The sequence below is a fragment of the Chiloscyllium plagiosum genome, chromosome 13, assembly GCF_004010195.1.
Source record: "Chiloscyllium plagiosum isolate BGI_BamShark_2017 chromosome 13, ASM401019v2, whole genome shotgun sequence".
Classification (NCBI taxonomy): domain Eukaryota; kingdom Metazoa; phylum Chordata; class Chondrichthyes; order Orectolobiformes; family Hemiscylliidae; genus Chiloscyllium; species Chiloscyllium plagiosum.
The window spans coordinates 75799467-75816586 of record NC_057722.1 but is presented as its reverse complement, the minus strand read 5'-3'; the positions used below and the strand labels follow the sequence as shown (position 1 = coordinate 75816586).

General features: G+C 41.0%; 1 protein-coding gene across 2 annotated transcripts in view; it reads right to left on the bottom strand.

Moving 5' to 3' along the window:
• The window catches only part of LOC122556207 (profilin-2-like), a 61574-nt gene that overhangs the window by 43306 nt on the left and 1148 nt on the right, over window positions 1–17120 (bottom strand). The gene's annotated exons all lie outside the window — the stretch shown is intronic.

Sequence of the window (17120 nt, the reverse complement as noted above, 5' to 3'; positions counted from 1 at the left end):
TTTCTGAAGACCCAGCCTTGTTCAAAAGGTTCTTGGAAAACATTTAGAAGCGACCACCTAAATTAATCATTCTGAAATGTATTAGCTTCAGAGACACTCAACTGGCCCAATTCAGTAGCATCTGTAGGAGGGTTTGGGACAGACTTTAGGGTTGGGGTTCTCATGGCACATCATTATAGTACTACCCCCTACCTATGAGCCAGGAGACCCAGATTTAAGTCCAAAGGCATGCAATAACTGGTTGATCTAGTTGAAAGATGGGAGAAATCTTAGATTCAAATCCATTTTGGTGAAAACAAAGTGGATGACTGGCTCTACATGGAATGAGCTAATGTCATACACTTTTTAATAGGATATGGCTTCACATGTATTAAGCAGTTTCTCAAGAGTACATGTTGGAGATGTAAACCCTAAGTCATGGTTAGCATCTCCAACCACAAGATGAATTTTCTTCCATTTGACCTCAGGAATTTAGTTGTTAAACACATCTAGGAAATATTTCCAATATTAGTATTGAAACCTTCTATTTCACCTTTGAATATTCAGAGACAGTATTAAGTTTACCTGTACATTTACTGGTCAATGCCTAAACAAAGATGGAGTATTCATCAAAAATTGGCAGACTAAAAGAACATCCATTAGGGTCAGAGGTAAGCTGACTAGCAAGTAGACAGTCAGACCCAAAGTTTGAAGTTAAAAGTGCCAGTGGGACTTCAAAGGCCAAATTGAAAGTGCTTTATTCACTTGAGAATAAAGCTTATCTTTCAGCATAGAGTCATCTTCGAAGGCCAGCATGTGTTACCCACTTCAACTGCCCTCAAACCGAGTGACTTGCTCAGCCAGATAGCAGTTAAGATTGCTGAGGATCCAGAGGTCACATCTACCTCAAAAGGCAAAGCTTTGACCTCAATATAGGAAAAGGTTCAGTTAAAACTCAAGTTCGGAATTAGAAACATTTATACAAAAGACATGTTTTATTATAGTGTATATGACATCCAATCAGAACCAAGCCATCAAAACCAAATACCTCACAATCAAAGCTACCAAAATTAGAACAAAGCTACATGTTGATTCACACTTGCCAAGAGCAAAACTAAATCCTTAAATTTCAGTTCTTTTAGTGCTTTAAGGTGGAAAATATAAAGTTTTTGTCTCGCGTTCAATAAAGTTTGTGCTCTAATGCACGAGTGAACAGTTCACAACTTTGAGCATTGCCACAACTTTATGTACCAAAAGTAGCTTTGGAATTCAGCAGGAATACATACATGTTCATGTTATGATTAGACAGCAGGTATTTCCATAGCTTTTGTTCTAGCACAAGATTCAGCTCAAATGCATGGCCCTTTCCTCAGACAGCCCTCTGCTGCACCACCTCCATTCCCCATTCCACCGCTCTAAACCCCACGCAATAATGACAGTCCTCCTGGTCCTCACCAACACCCCACCAGTCTCCACATCATTCTCGAATACTTCTGCCAATTCCAAATAGACCCCACCACCAAGGCTCATGCAACCCCCCCCCACTCCAGGTACCTTCCCCTGCAACCAGAAAAGATGCAAAACCTGCCAGTACACTACCCTCACACCTCCATCCAGGGCCACAAACTGTCCTTCCAGATGATAAGGAGGTTCACCTGCCTCTCTTCCAACCTAGTTTATTGCATCAGGTGCACCCAATGTGGTATTTTCGATAAATCAGGGAGACAATGTAAACTCTGAGCAGCTCACTGAGCATCACAGTCAGGTCCACAGGGACCGAGCGGACCTCAGTCGGCGCACATTTCAATTCCCCCAACCATACCCTTTGACATGACGTTCCTTGGCCACCTCCACGGCCAAAACAAACCACAACTCTATTGGAGAAATAACACTATCTTCCACCTGGGCACCCTACAGCCTGGAGGACTTCACACTGTCCTCCAGTTTCAAAAAGCCTCCCTCCCCATCCCCTCCCTTCCACTAACCAACCAGGTCATACCCTTTACCCATCTTCACCTACCCTCACTTCATCACTCTGCACCCACCTCCCCCAACACCCACCCCCAGTCCTGAAGGGTGACACCCAAAACATTGACTTCTGCACCTCCTGATGCTGCCTTCTTTCAGCCTCCTGCTTGTCTACTAAAACTCAGGCAAATTAAACCACAATTGTTCTTATTTAGCACAATATTACTACACTGAAGATGATGTGTAGAAGAACAACTGACAGTTATACATCATGGGAAAAGATTCAGGGAAAAGAGCGACTTGAACAAGAGTTCTTAAACAACCAATTGGAGTAGATCATGCAACTCACTGAGCTTGCTCTGCCATTCAATATCATGGCTTATCTTAGGTTTCAACACCACTTTCCCCATCTGCTGCCCATAACACTTGCTTCCTCTAGACATTAAAATATTATCCATCCCAGCTTTACAAAGTGTATCCAACGATAAAGTGCATACAACCATCTGGAGGTACAAAATTCCGAAGATTCTCAATGCTTTGAATCAAATCATTTCTCACCTCAGCCTTTATAATAGCAACTTCAGAATAAATACTAAACTAGCCAAAAGTCAGAACCAAGAAGCATAACTCAGAAGCTGCACCCAATTCCTCCCTTCAAGCTGCTTCATTAACATTTACAACATAATAACACCATCTTTTACAATTTCCATTTAAACAGTTTGTGGAATATCTTCAGATAAACATAGCAACATTAAACTCATTGAAAGATTTTTGTTTATACAGCCAGGACTTGTGTAACTGCATACTGTAAGCAGTAAACAGGATTAGTTTCGTGGTGTTTCCCAATAGAAGGAAGAACTACCTTACTGTTTCTTACTTTTACAATCAATGGATGATTAGTTAGCAGTGTGCTTGTTCAACCTTAAAAAGTTGACATATACTATTTACTAAACTGAAATGACAGTCTGGTTATCACTAGAAAGAACAAAAAAAAAGCAGCCTTGGGGGAAAAAAAGAGAGGAAACTAACCAATGATTCAAAATTTAGTTCTTCAGAAGTCTTCAAAAGATAGCTAAGGACGAGTCAATTTAGTGACAAACAGCTTTATTCACAACTTATATCCTGCAGTTCAAGCATGAGCTTTACCTACACAGACTAGTGCTGCATATCTTAATTGTTCAGAGATTGCTAGAAAGGTTAAATTCTAGATGTGCTTAAAAACCCTGCTTAATTCATGCCAAAATCATTTATTTTAACTGGGTTTTAAGTGTAGAACTTCCTTGTTAAAGGAACGCCAATACTTTATGCAGAACCAGAAGTAGTTTTCTCAAGCACTCATGACTGAGTTAACATGCTGTATTGCAGCTTAATATTTACACAGGTTTGCATCCTAATTGCTATTTTACACTTGGAAGGACAGTCTCTGCAGGGACCACTTCCTTGCTACAGCTTTTCAAGTCACAGATGTATAGCATGGACACAGACCCTCCAGTCCAACTTGTCCATGCAGACCAGATACCTGCAGTTGGCCCTTGGCCCTCCAAACCCTTCCATTCATTTTCCCATCCAAATGCTTTTTACAAGCTATAATTGCATCAGCCTCCACAACTTTCTCTGGCAGCTCATTCCAAACACACACCACCCTCTGCTTGAAAACATTGCCCCCTCATCTTTCTCCTCTCACTTGAAACTTATGCCCTCTAGTTCTGGACTCCTTCACCCCAGGGAAAAGACTTGGTCTATTTACCCTATCCATGCCCCTCATGATTTTATAAACCTCTATAAAGGTCACCCCTCTGCCTCAGATGTTCCAGAGTAACAGCCCCAGCCTATTCAGCCTCTCCCTATAGCTCAAATCCTCCAACCCTGGCAACATCCTTGCAAGTCTTTTCTGAACCCTTTCATGTTTCACAACATCCTTCCGATAGGATGGAGACCAGAACTGCATGCAATATTCCAAAAGTGGCCTAATCAAATGTCCTATACAACTGCAACATGACCTCCAACTCCTGTACTCAATACTCCGACCAATAAAGGAAAACATACTATACACCATTATTTCATCTACCTACAAACTTTCAAGGACCTATGAACCTGCACTCCAAGATCTTTGTTCAGCAACACTTCCTAGGACCTTACCATTAAGTGTCCAAGTCCTGCTAAGATTTGCTTCAGTTAAAAGAAAATGGTGATGTCCAGGTCAGTTTAATCTTCAATGAAGCAAGCTATAAAACTGTAATGCTATGTACTTGGTATGCAGAGTCCATTTAACTTTCCTATTACCCACAAACTGGAGGCTTTTTGAGATAGTGGATGCACTGAGGATCACTTTTCAAAGGATATAGGAGAAGTTTCAAAAGGATTGAAGGTTTACAAAATGTCCAAAGCGAGACACAATATAAGTGTACACTGGTCAATCAGGCCTCAGCAATGGACAAATTATAAATAGATGGCCAGACAGAATTAATTGTTACCTAAGGGGGGATTGGATCAAATCAGGGATAATCACAGCATGGTTGTGTTAAGGAAAGGGTTGGTCTTGCTGACTTAATTGAGAAGTAACAAGGACGATTGTAGGCGGTTATGCACTGGATGTTTAAAAAGATGGATTTTTAGAAATGTTAGCCAACATATAGGGTATGAGGAAAAATTAACTTCCATGCACTAGAGGGGTGTGGACAGCTGGATCCAAAATTAGTTCAGGAAAAACAACGCCTGACAAGCATTTCTGAAATGGCAAGTAGTTTCTAGTAGTGTTCTACAAGGCTCAAAAGCTTGGCACTATCCAGTTTGAGGTATATTAATTTAGGTTTAAATGTCTGCAAAACTACCCAAACATGCCTCACAAACGGTTTAGTCATTGACAGCAGGAAAAGGATAGCTGTTGAGGGGAGGAAAATATCAATGGTTTGAGAAGATAAAAAAAGTGGTAAATGGAATTCAATCCAATGATGAGGAAGGCAAAGGAATGCACAATAAAATGAGAGGATATCGAGAGGGATAGAGGAACAGAGAGTCACTGTTAAATATGCAATGAGACTCTTCGGTCCATTAGTCTACGCCAATGAGAAATTCTAAACTGATCAAGTCCCATTTGCCAGGATTTGGCCCATATCCCTCCAAACCCTCCTATTCATATTCTCCTAGGAGGAGATGCCTTTTAAAGTGTTGTATTGTACCAGCCTCCACCACTTCCTCTGGCAGCTCGTTACATACATGCACCATCCTCTGAAAAAGAATTGCACCTCTGGTGCCTTTTAAATCTTGCCCCCTCACTTTAATCCTATGCCCTCCCTACCCTAGGAAAATGACTGGCTATTCACCTTCGTGACTTTAAAAGTTGAAGGTCACCCCTCAGCCTCCAACACTCCAAAGAAAACAGCCCCAGCTATTCAATCTTTTGTTCAAATCCTCGAAGCCCTGCAACATGCTTGTAAATCCTTTCTGAACCCTTTCAAGTTTCACAGTATCTTTCCTATAGCAGGGAGGCCACAATTGAACAATATTTGACAAGTAGCCTCACTAACATCCTGTACTCTCTGCACTGACCAATTGTGCCAAATGCCTTTACCACCCTGTCTACCTGCAACTCCACTTCAGAAAATTACCCATGTTCACCCCTAGCTTTCTTGGTTCAAAGATCTTACAGCGCATGCCACAGGTGAAAATAGATTATAAAGTGACAAATGAGATGATTTCCTCATTGCATCCCGTACTTTGCCCGATGATGTAACCATACAAAGATAGTGGTTGGGTCACAGCTGGAATGGTGTACAGATTGATCCCGTTACTCTACAGCAATTTTGTTCTTCCTGTAGGAGATTTACAAAAATGTCACGAACTATTTGCAGCTAGGAGGTAAAATTGAATTACAGCTAAGGGCTGTTTCCCTTAGAGGCAGCTGACTTAATGGGATGTACCATGAGTGGCTAATGGGTGCAATGCAGTGATACTGTCCCTATCTCTAATCCAAGAGGCCTGGGTAATAAAACATCTGGAACAGGTCGTTAGAGAAAACTATCTTTAATCAGGGGCTTGAATAAAAGTGGACAGGAAAGACCAGTTTGCCCCAAAGACATCAATTATAAGAAGTACAGATTTATGACAAGACAGAGGGAACATGAGAAAATTATGCAGAGTACCAATTTCTGGAATTTGCTGCCCATTGTGATTGAAGAAATTCAAGCTCATTTGAAAAAAAAACGACCTTGATCTGCACCTGAAGTATTGCAACTGTCAAGACTATGGTCCAAACTGCTGTAAGTGAGATCAGAATGAGAAGCCTTTATTCAATAGCAGACACCAAAATCTCTGCTATAAGTATTCTATGGTCTAGGTACTACTTTTCAGAGATATTTCCCCAATTAAGGTGAATGTTGACACCTCCCAAAAGCATATGATAATTTTCTTTGTTAAAAAAGGAGGAATATTGGCTCATACCAATGAAGTTAAAACAGCTGGCCATGTTCTGATCAGACTGCTGTTTATAGGAACTTGTTATTTACCAATTACCTGGCATATTTTTCCCCTCACACTGGAAGTAATCAGGTCTGTAAAATTGTCATTGCAATGTCCCATGATCACTAAATAGCATTTTGAAATGCAAGTTCATTCATGCTTTTAAAAATTCTTAGTTACTTACATGAATGATCTTGAACTATGTAAACCTAGCATTCAATCTTATCATCGAGTACACCTGGTTTTACTATTCATCCAAGTGATGGAACAAGAAGGCTGGCAAAAAAAAAACTTAGCGTTGCATTCAAAAACCTCAGCTCAAAACTTCACAAGTCAGATAAATAATAGTGCATGCAGCCTCACAAATGCCCTGTCAACCTAAGCATTTTGCTTTATTTTATTCAGTTAAGGATGCAGGTATCACTAGCACTGTCTATCCCTCACTTGTTATGAGGGTGGCGCTCAACTACTGCAGTCCACACAATTAATACATAAGCTCAAGGAGAGTGGTGGCTTATGGTATTATTGGACTGTTAATCCAGAGACCTAGGTAATGTTCTGGGAACCCAGGTTCAAATCCCACCACAGCAGACAGTGAAATTTGAAGTGAATGAAAATCTGGAAGAAAGAACCTAATGAAGACCATGAATCCATTGTTCGTTGGAGATTGAGACTTTATAAAGCTCTGGTTAGGCCCCATTTGGAGTACTGTGTCCAGTTTTGGGCCCCACACCTCAGGAGGGACATAGACAATAGGTGTAGGAGTAGGCCATTCTGCCCTTCAAGCCTGCACCACCATTCAATATGATCATGGCTGATCACCCTTAATCAGTATCCTGTTCCTGCCTTATCTCCATAACCCTTGATTCCACTATCCTTGAGAGCTCTATCCAACTCTTTCTTAAAATTAATCCAGAGACTGGGCCTCCACTGCCGTCTGGGGCAGAGCATTCCACACAGCCACCACTCTCTGGGTGAAGACGTTTCTCCTCATCTCTGTCCTAAATGGTCTACCCCGTATTTTTAAGGAGTGTCCAATCCTTTAATAATCTTATGTCTCAAATCAGATCCCCTCAGTCTTCTAAACTCAAGGGTATACAAGCCCAGTCGCTCCAGTCTATCAGCGTAAGGTAATCCCACCATTCCAGGAATTGGAATAGTGAACCTACGCTGCACTCCCTCAACAGTCAGAATGTCTTTCCTCAAATTTGGAGACCAGAACTGCACACAGTACTCCAGGTGTGGTCTCACCAGGGCCCTGAACAGCTGCAGAAGAACCTCTTTGCTTCTATACTCAATTCCTCTTGTTATGAAGGCCAGCATGCTATTAGCCTTCTTCACTACCTGCTGTACCTGCATGCTTGCCTTCATTGACTGGTGTACAAGAACACCCAGATCTCTTTGTACTGCCCCTTTAACTAAATTGATTCCATTTAGGTAGTAATCTGCCTTCCTGTTCTTGCCAAAGTGGATAACCATACATTTATCCACATTAAACTGCATCTGACCACTCACCTAACCTGTCCAGGTCACCCTGTAATCTCCTAACATCCTCATCACATTTCACCCTGCCACCCAGCTTAGTATCATTAGCAAATTTGCTAATGTTATTACTAATACCATCTTCTATATCATTAACATATATTGTAAAAAGCTGCAGTCTCAGTACTAATCCCTGCAGTACCCCACTGGTCACCACCTGCCATTCCGAAATTGAGCCATTTATCACTACTGTTTCCTATCAGCCAACCAACTTTCAATCCAAGTTAGTACTTTGCCCCCAATACCATGTGCCCCAATTTTGCTCACTAACCTCCTATGTGGGACTTTATCAAAAGCTTTCTGAAAGTCCAGGTACACTACATCTACTGGATCTCCCTCATCCATCTTCAGAGTTACATCCTCAACAAATTCCAGAAGATTAGTCAAGCATGATTTCCCCTTCATAAATCCATACTGACTCTGACCAATCCTGTTACTACTATCCAGATGTGTCGTAATTTCATCCTTTACATTAGACTCCAGCATCTTTCCCACCACTGAGGTCAGACTAACTGGTCTATACATTTCCTGCTTTCTCTCTCCCACCTTTCTTAAAAAAAAAGTGGTACAACATTAGCCACCCTCCAATCTGCAGGAACCGATGCCGAATCTATCGAACTCTGGAAAATAAATCACCAACACGATCCACGATTTCTCGAGCCACCTCCTTGGATCTTTCTTCCTTTTTGGAATGAACTGATCCTGCAACTTCTGCATTATACACAGAAATATCCACCCTTGTTCCTCCACTGTCATCCCTGCTAAGGTATTGCACCACTGAACTTTGGCCAGCTCCTCCCTCATAGCTCCATAGTTCCTTTTATTCAACAGAAATATTGTCACTTCAGATTGTACCCTCTCCAATTGCAGATTGAAGCTTATACTGGCACTGGAGCGAAATTGCCATATTGGCACGTGTCCAGAGATTCACACGGATGATCCCTGGAATGGTAGGTCTAACATGAGGAACGGCTGAGGATCCGGGGATTGTACTCATTGTAGCTTCGAAGGTTAAGAGGAGATCTAATAGAAACAAGATAATACATGGCTTGGAAAGGGTGGATGCCAAGAAATTGTTTCCGTTCGGCGGGGAGACTAGGACCCGTGGGCACAGCCTTAAAATTAGAGGGGGTCAATTCAGAACAGAAATGCAGAGACATTGCTTCAGCCAGAGAGTGATGGGCCTGTGGAATTCATTGCCGCAGCATGCAGTGGAGGTTGGGACGCTAAATGTCTTCAAGGCAGAGATTGAGAAATTCTTGATGTCACAAGGAATTAAGGGCTACGGGGAGAATGCGGGTAAGTGGAGTTGAAATGCCCATCAGCCATGATTAAGCGGCGGAGTGGACTCGATGGGCCGAATGGCCTTACTTCCACTCCTATGTCTTATGGTCTTATACCCATCTGGTTCACTAACGCAGTTTAACAGAGGGAATTGCCATCCATACCTGGTCTGGTATGTCTGAAGTCACAACACCAGGTTATAGTCCAACAGGTTTCTTTTGTTTAAAAATCACAAGCTTTCAGAGCACCGCTCCTTTGTCAGGTGAAGCCCATCAGACTTTGTCCACCCCCATCCAACAATGGCATCACCCCCCACCCCTCCTTCCATCACAACCTACATGTGACTCTAGGCACACAGCAACATGGTTAACTTAATGCCATCTGGACAATCTTGGATGGACAAAAATGCTGAATGAGCCCACAGTGCCCTCATCCCAAGAATGGTGAAGATCATATAGGCTATTTGGGAAGCTTCTCAAATTTCTTGACTGCATTCTGCACTCGGTCAAGGCCAGTGTTTCTTCTGGAATGCAGCTCTTTTGCCCAAAGGTTGTAATAATGCCTGGAGCAGAAATGCCCTAAGACTAATTGGGCCTGTGAGCAACTGTACAAGGGAGAGTTGGTATCAATGTTGCTGATCAAGAATAGACTTGCCTAGCTTTGAGTTTGAGAGATATCTGGGCAATTTTCCAATTTGACAGGTACATATCAAATTGTAACTGTATTTAACTGCATAAGGTACAGCTAGTTCTACAGCAGAGATCTTCAGATACTACAGCCAATACTGTCAAGGCCCATAACCTTTATTATATCCAATTCATTCAACAGTTTCTCTGCAACACAAGGTCAAATTTGGCTGAAGATTCATCTGTGATGCTGGGGCCCCAGGAGGAGGCAGGGATGACATTTTAGGCCGAATTTGGTTGCATGCCTGGTCTTATGCACTCACTCCAGGGGACACAGACATTTATGGAAACTCTTCAAAACAGTTAGATAACTACCCACCACCCCACACAATTAGAATACAACACCACTGCAGTGTTTGTCTAATGCATAGGTTGAGTGTTTGTCACATACGTTGCCAAATTGTTTGCTCAAAAGATATTTCTGATGCTGCTCTTGGCATACTGTCTATAATCTTCCAACTTAGTTGGTGTGGTTAACTACTGCTCCATGAAGACTTGCTGAGCTGCCAGATTTGCACTGAAAGAAAAAAGGGGTCTACACAGTCCTTTGCACATGCAGTCACCAATACAAATCCTGTTAGTTACAATAGGTGGAATCGCAAGACCAGTAAGGTAGTCAAATAGGTTTTGCCTCCACCACCTATAAGAGGCCCAACTTTTTGTCAAAAAAACAAAGTTACTGCACCTCTGCTGATGGCTATGAAGTTTCTCTAACCAGAATTCATGTACCCTTGCTACCCTCCGCCTTCTTCCAAGTGCTGTTCAACATTGCAGAATACAAATTCAACAGTTGAATTATAGTTAAAAAAACCACAGTAGACTTCCTCATGTCAAATGACAACTATAGTTCCTCGTTTTCTCTCTACTTTCCTCAGCCACAAGGCAATGTTTACCTCATTCTGATCCATGGAGACCACTCCAGAACTCTAAATTCTAGATGATGCAAACCAATGCTCTGATCATCTCTGCAGATTCCTCAAAACACATGGGATGCAAGCCATTGGGTAATCAGAGTCACAGAGACAAAGCACAGAAACAGACCCTTCGGTCCAATTCGTCCATGCCAACCAGATATCCCAAACCATTCTAGTCCCACCTGCCAGCATCCAGCCCATATCCCTCCAAACCCTTCATATACCCACCCAGATACCTTTGAAAATGCTGCAGTTGTATAGCCTCCACCACTTCCTCTGGCAGATTGTTCCATACATGTACCACACCCTGCATGAAAAATGTGGCCCCTTAAGTCTTTTATACCTTTCCCCTCTCACCCTAAACCTATGCCCTCTAATTCTGGACACCCCCACCCCAGGGAAAAGATCTTGTCTATTTACCCTACCCAAGCCCCTCATGATTTTATAAACCTCTATAAAAAAGGTCACCCCTCAGCCTCCAATGTTCCAGGGAAACATTCAACATCTCCCTAAAGCTCAAATCCTCCAACCCTGGCAACATCCTTAAACCTTTTCTGAACCCTTTCAAGTTTCACAACATTCTTCCAATAGGAAGGAGACCAGAATTGCTTGCAAGATCCCAAAAGTGGCCTAACCAAATTCCTGTACAGCCTCAACATTACCTCCCAATTCCTGTACTCTTTACTCTGACCAATAAAGGAAAGCGTACCAAATGCCTTCTTCACTATCCTATCTACCTGCGACTACTTTCAAGGATCTATGAACGTGCACTCCAAGGTCCTTACCATTAAGCATACACATCCTGCTAAGATTTGCTGTCCTAAAATGCAACATCTCGCATTTCAGAATTAAACTCCATCTCAGCCCATTGGCCCATCCAATCAAGATCCCATTGTAATCTGAGATAACCTCCTTCACTGTCCACTACACCTCCAATTTTGGTGTCATCTGCAAACTTACTAACTATACCTCTTATGCTCACATCAATTGTTCTATGTTCTAAGTAGCAGCCAGTACTGATTCTTGTGGCACTCCACTAGTCACAGGCCTCCAGTCTGAAGAAAAACAACCCTGCACACCACCGTCTTCTACATTTGAGCCAGTTCTGTATCCAAATGGATTATTTTCCCTGTATTCCATGAGATCTAACCTTGCCAACCAGTCTCTAATGGGGAACCTGGTCAAACATCTTACTAGAATCCATACAGAGCACATCCACCGCTCTGCCCTCAATCCTCTTACTTCTTCAAAACTCAAGTTTGAGAGACATGATTTCCAACACAAAGCCATGTTGACTATCCCTAATCAGTTCTTGCCTTTCCAAATACATGTACATCCTGTCCCTCGGGATTCCCTTCCACTTGCCCACCACCGACGACAGGCTCACTAGTCTATAGTTCCCTGGCTTGTCTTCACCACCCTTCTTAAATAGTGGCACCACGCTATCCAGCCTACAGTCTGCCAGCACCTCACCTGTGATTATCGATGATACAAATACCTCAGCAAAAAAGGCCCAGCTTCCCAGAGTTCTAGGGTACACATGATCAGGATAAAAATGTCATTTTTATTTATAAATCTGCTTCTTCTCCTGGAGGATTACTAGATCCAAAACAGATTGCTGCTGATAAAGGAAGCTTAGAAGACAGTGAAGTAGGACATCTGAGCCCAGGACTCTTCCACTCTCATTCCCCTTATCTCTTGGTGAACAGCTCAGTTGCAGCAACAGTATCAGAGGTGGCAAATGGGCCCAGCAATGCAGACTCCTAACAGTGGAGTTTGATTTCCCAGCTGCTTCTGCATCACTGAGACAGTCCTAGCACCAATTAACAGCTGCTGCAGAACAGAGTTAAATCCAGTACAAGACTCAGTGGTGTCAGCAAGGTGGGCCCAAAGCAGACTCATGGCTGTGCTGGTTAAGTTTGACCCCTTCAGTACTTGGCTGCATTGGTGAGGTGCAGCAAGGACTAAGACACAAGGGAATTGGTAGAAGCAAAATGGTGAAGTGCAGCAATGTTCATTCCAGAGGGCTAGAGTTGCAAAGGGGACTTGTGCCAAGCCACCATGTCCATGGCAGAACACTCAAGGACAGTAAAGTTGGGCACTTTATTCCTTCATTTTCTGCCTTTATATTCTATGATTTAGAGAGGGTTTTGTGTGTTTAAAACAGCATTGGAGTGATGACACTATGCAACATTTTCCACTATTTTTCTCAAGATAAATAAAGGGAATAAAATAAAAGGTGTTCCTGCCTTTTGTTTCTTAAATTCACACAGAATCTGTACAGTGATTTCACAAGCCAATGCCAACTCCAACATGTGCATTACTTTTCAGGGCTATCTACTTCTTCCAAAAGAGAAGAATATTCCATTCCCAATTTATTCACTGCAACCACTTTGCATATTCAAATCAAACCCTTTCCCATTAAATTTATCTATACACTTGTGGTAATGTAGATATGATACAATATTCTTTAATACATTACCTTTGAGTTTGGTTGATGTTCTTAAGCAGTTGAAAACATCAGTGAAGCAAATGAACGGGGGTACGCACAAAAGGTCAAACAAGCCTAAGGACAATTGGCAAGTGGAATGAGGAAGTACACATTTCGCAGAAATTGATGTGGGACTTGATTTATTACTGTCACATTTACCTAGATAGCAAGAAGCTTGGTTTTGCATGCAGTACAGATCATACTGTACAAAGTGTATTATAGTAACAAAACAGGAGGATCAAGGACAGCCATAAATAATTGCAAACACCATGTCAACAAAAGACAGTGATACGAAAGTGAAGGAGGAGAAAAACAGAACAAGTGGAAAAAATGGAGACAAATTTCAGAGGCTCAAAAAGAATGCTGGGAAAGAGGATCAAAATCAAGCGTGCTCATGGCTAGAGCAACTAAACTGCTGCTCTCAATCACAGCAATATGCATTCCCTAGTGGCAAAAATGAAATGTGGAGAACACAGGAGGTAGGTTTAAAAAGACGACAGTGCACAGTGGAGAAAAGATGCAATAAATTTCTTTGCAAATCCAAATACTCAATTTTGGCAGAGTTCAGCCAGATTTGGTAATAATGGCAAAGTTAGTCTGTGCACTTTGGGTTCAATTAGACTAAAAGTAAACACAGACAAGGGGAATAATCTGGAAGAGAAACAATTTTAAGGCATTAAAAAGCAGCAGTGCTGAACAGATTGGCAGCTAAAGAATTAAGACAAATGGAAAAAATGTGCATTCAAAAACGTGTTTTTAAAAAAGGGGTGTAAAAGGGAATCAATGCTGCTGCAAAGAAATCAAGATACTTAAGAGAAAAAAAAGTGTATACAAAACAAAGATTACGGGGATCAATCATGCATAGATGGGTAAGGGGATTTAACAGGGAAAAGGATATTGAAGGAGAGTATGTGACCCTGTTAACGATATTAAAATTAATTTATAGCATCCTATAAATTCAAATATAGAAATTTAGTACACTAGCAGTGGGCTAAACAACCACTCAGTTGCTAGCTACTTGTGCAACTAAGTGTACAAATTCTTAAGCTACTTAAAACGTACTAGAAAGCAACTTTGCGATCTCAACTCAAATCTCCCAAAAATCAAAGTTAATGGAACTAAACTAGCGATATCATAAAGCTAGTTTCTTAGCCATCTCGTCCAAAAGAGAACTATGCCTTTAAAGTCACCAGATGGCTTCACCTGAGCAAATATTAAATAACAGAAGCCTGATTATGATTAACCATATGGTCTTACACCAAATAAGGAGGAGGAGCTAAAAAAAAATCACATCACCGGGTTATAGTCCAACAGGTTTATTTGGAAGTATAGCTTCCAGAGCGCCGCTGCTCCTCCAGGTGGTGAGTAGGACAGGATCAGAAGACAATTCATAGCAAATATATAGCTATAAATGGTCTTATGATCCTGCCCCACGAGTTACCCAATGAAGGAGCACACAAAGCTAGTACTTCCAAATAAATTTGTACTATAAACTGGTGTTGAGAGATTTTTAAACTGTGTCTAACCCCAACAGCTCCACATTATGACTACCAAATAAGTTAAATCCTTTCAGTGCCAAATGTACATATTATTGCGACCTAGAGTCCACGACCTCAAGAGCAAACAAAACCCAAGTCATTAGAGAATAAGTTGCCCTTTCAACTTCATTGGTGCAATACTACATAGGTTTCAATAAATCACCTTATCCAATATAGAATTTTGAGCATTACCAGCTGCAAAAGTGGAGAACAATTAAATGAGAGAATGCAATTTGTGTCCACCACTAATCGTGTATTTATAGCAACTTGGAAGCAAAAAAAAAGCTGCAAGTACTCCCAGAAAGTACAACATACTAGTGATTATTTTATTAATGATAAGCTTACAGCCGATCATTCAGTGGCCATCATGACACTATCATTGTCACTCCCAGATTCAGAATGTAAACAGAAGTTACTATTTAAGCGAATTTAAAGTCAACCCCAAGGTTGAGGCAAACTTCTATGTTCAAAAGTCACAGGCTAACCTGCAACTTACAATTCTAATCAAGCTAGTTGTTGCAATTGAAACAAACTTATCCACAAAAGCAAATTTTGCACATATTTAAAGGCGGTTAGATGCCTTTTTATTATATCAACACCCTGGATGAGTGCAAATTAGAACTTTTACAAAAAGCTTAGAGACGACAGGTAGATTTCTGCAGCTGAGAAGATAAAGCAAACAAATAGCAAAGTGATCCACATCTTTGGAAGCTTTACTGGAATGATACTTGAATCAAGTCCAAATCCATAAGTTTTTCATAATGCATTCATAGTAACTTGCATGTTACTAACTTCCTTACATTAGTTTACCAGAGATATAGGAGGAAAGTAAAGTCCAATATTATCCTTGGCTGAACTAAGAAAAGCCCAGATTCCAAACTGTCCTCCTGCAAGTACAAGACGTTTAAAATCAATTTACACTTAAGTCATTCCAAATACAGCAAAGACCAAGTGATCCTGACACTTCTCACAGCTGGGTAAGTCTCAATGAGCCTGCTTATTACAGGTTGAAAAGGTTCTTTGAAGCAAATCCTTCCAAATATTAAAATAAAAAAAAGAGTTGGGTCAGTTGAAAATCCTATATATAATTGACAAAAATAAAGTTTAAAAACGCATCCACTCATTTCAGCATACCACTTGTTTTTGGCAGATAAAGTAGTTTAGGTCTGCTCTGACATGGAAACTGCGCCCTCCCACCACAGCTAAGCTGAACTGCATAGTCATGTCATACGGGCCTGGAAGGGGGGGGGAATAATCAGAACAAGTGCTCATACACAAAAACCACAAGAGGAAGGAAGAAAAAGAAATCTACTTTGGCATTGAGATGCAGAAATGTGTAAGCCACAAACACTAGAAAGCAAAATTCCTAGAGAGAGAGTTTGATTAACAGCAATTTCTTGCACACAAGTGAAGATGAAAACTCAGCAAAAAAAAAGGTCAGGCTCAATTGGGCCTAATTTTTACATTTCAGTTTAAATTTAAGCAGCAACACAAACACAAGTCCTAGAGTTACAGATAAGAATACTTTCTAGAAATAATTTCACAACCCACAGCCTCTGCCAGAACCCCCACCAAAAAGTACAATTTCATAAATTCACCCTGAAACACCAATTAGAATAAGAGCCATGGCTCATCTCAGTTTCTCCTATTTACACAAAACCTTCATCGTAATACTGCAGAAAGATCAGGTATGGATGCATATAAAAAGAGGAAAACTAAAATATTTCCCTTTAAATGTTGCAGTGATTCATAAGCTGTAGAAATAGATAAGCACTGTCAGCTGTTTCCATAACGAAAACCCTGAATTTGAACGATTAGGAAGGAGAAATTTGAAATTGGAAACCTCCATGGTTGTAGACAGAATGACAGGGCTGGCCACAGTAAGTTTTCTAGAATTTTCTACCAGAATCAGCAATCGGCCTTTACACTGGGAAAAAATTCTTACCAAAAATCAAAATAAATATTTAAAAATAAAGACATTTCTAATTTCAAACATGCACTTTTGACTTAAATCAGAAGGATTTTTTTTTAAATTAGATGCAAAACAGCAAGCATAGAATTAAAAAACATTTCACAAACGAGATTAGTTAACCCTCTAGTAAGAGAGCCAGTCTCAAAAGAACATTTCATAAGTGTTTATAATTAGGGGTAGAAGGGCAATTTTAATTTTAAACAATATTCCTTCCCTCTTCCCCCAGCCTTCTGGGTCCTTGAGGAGACAGTTCAGTGTTGTCTCTCTTCACCACCCTCACCTCTCCAA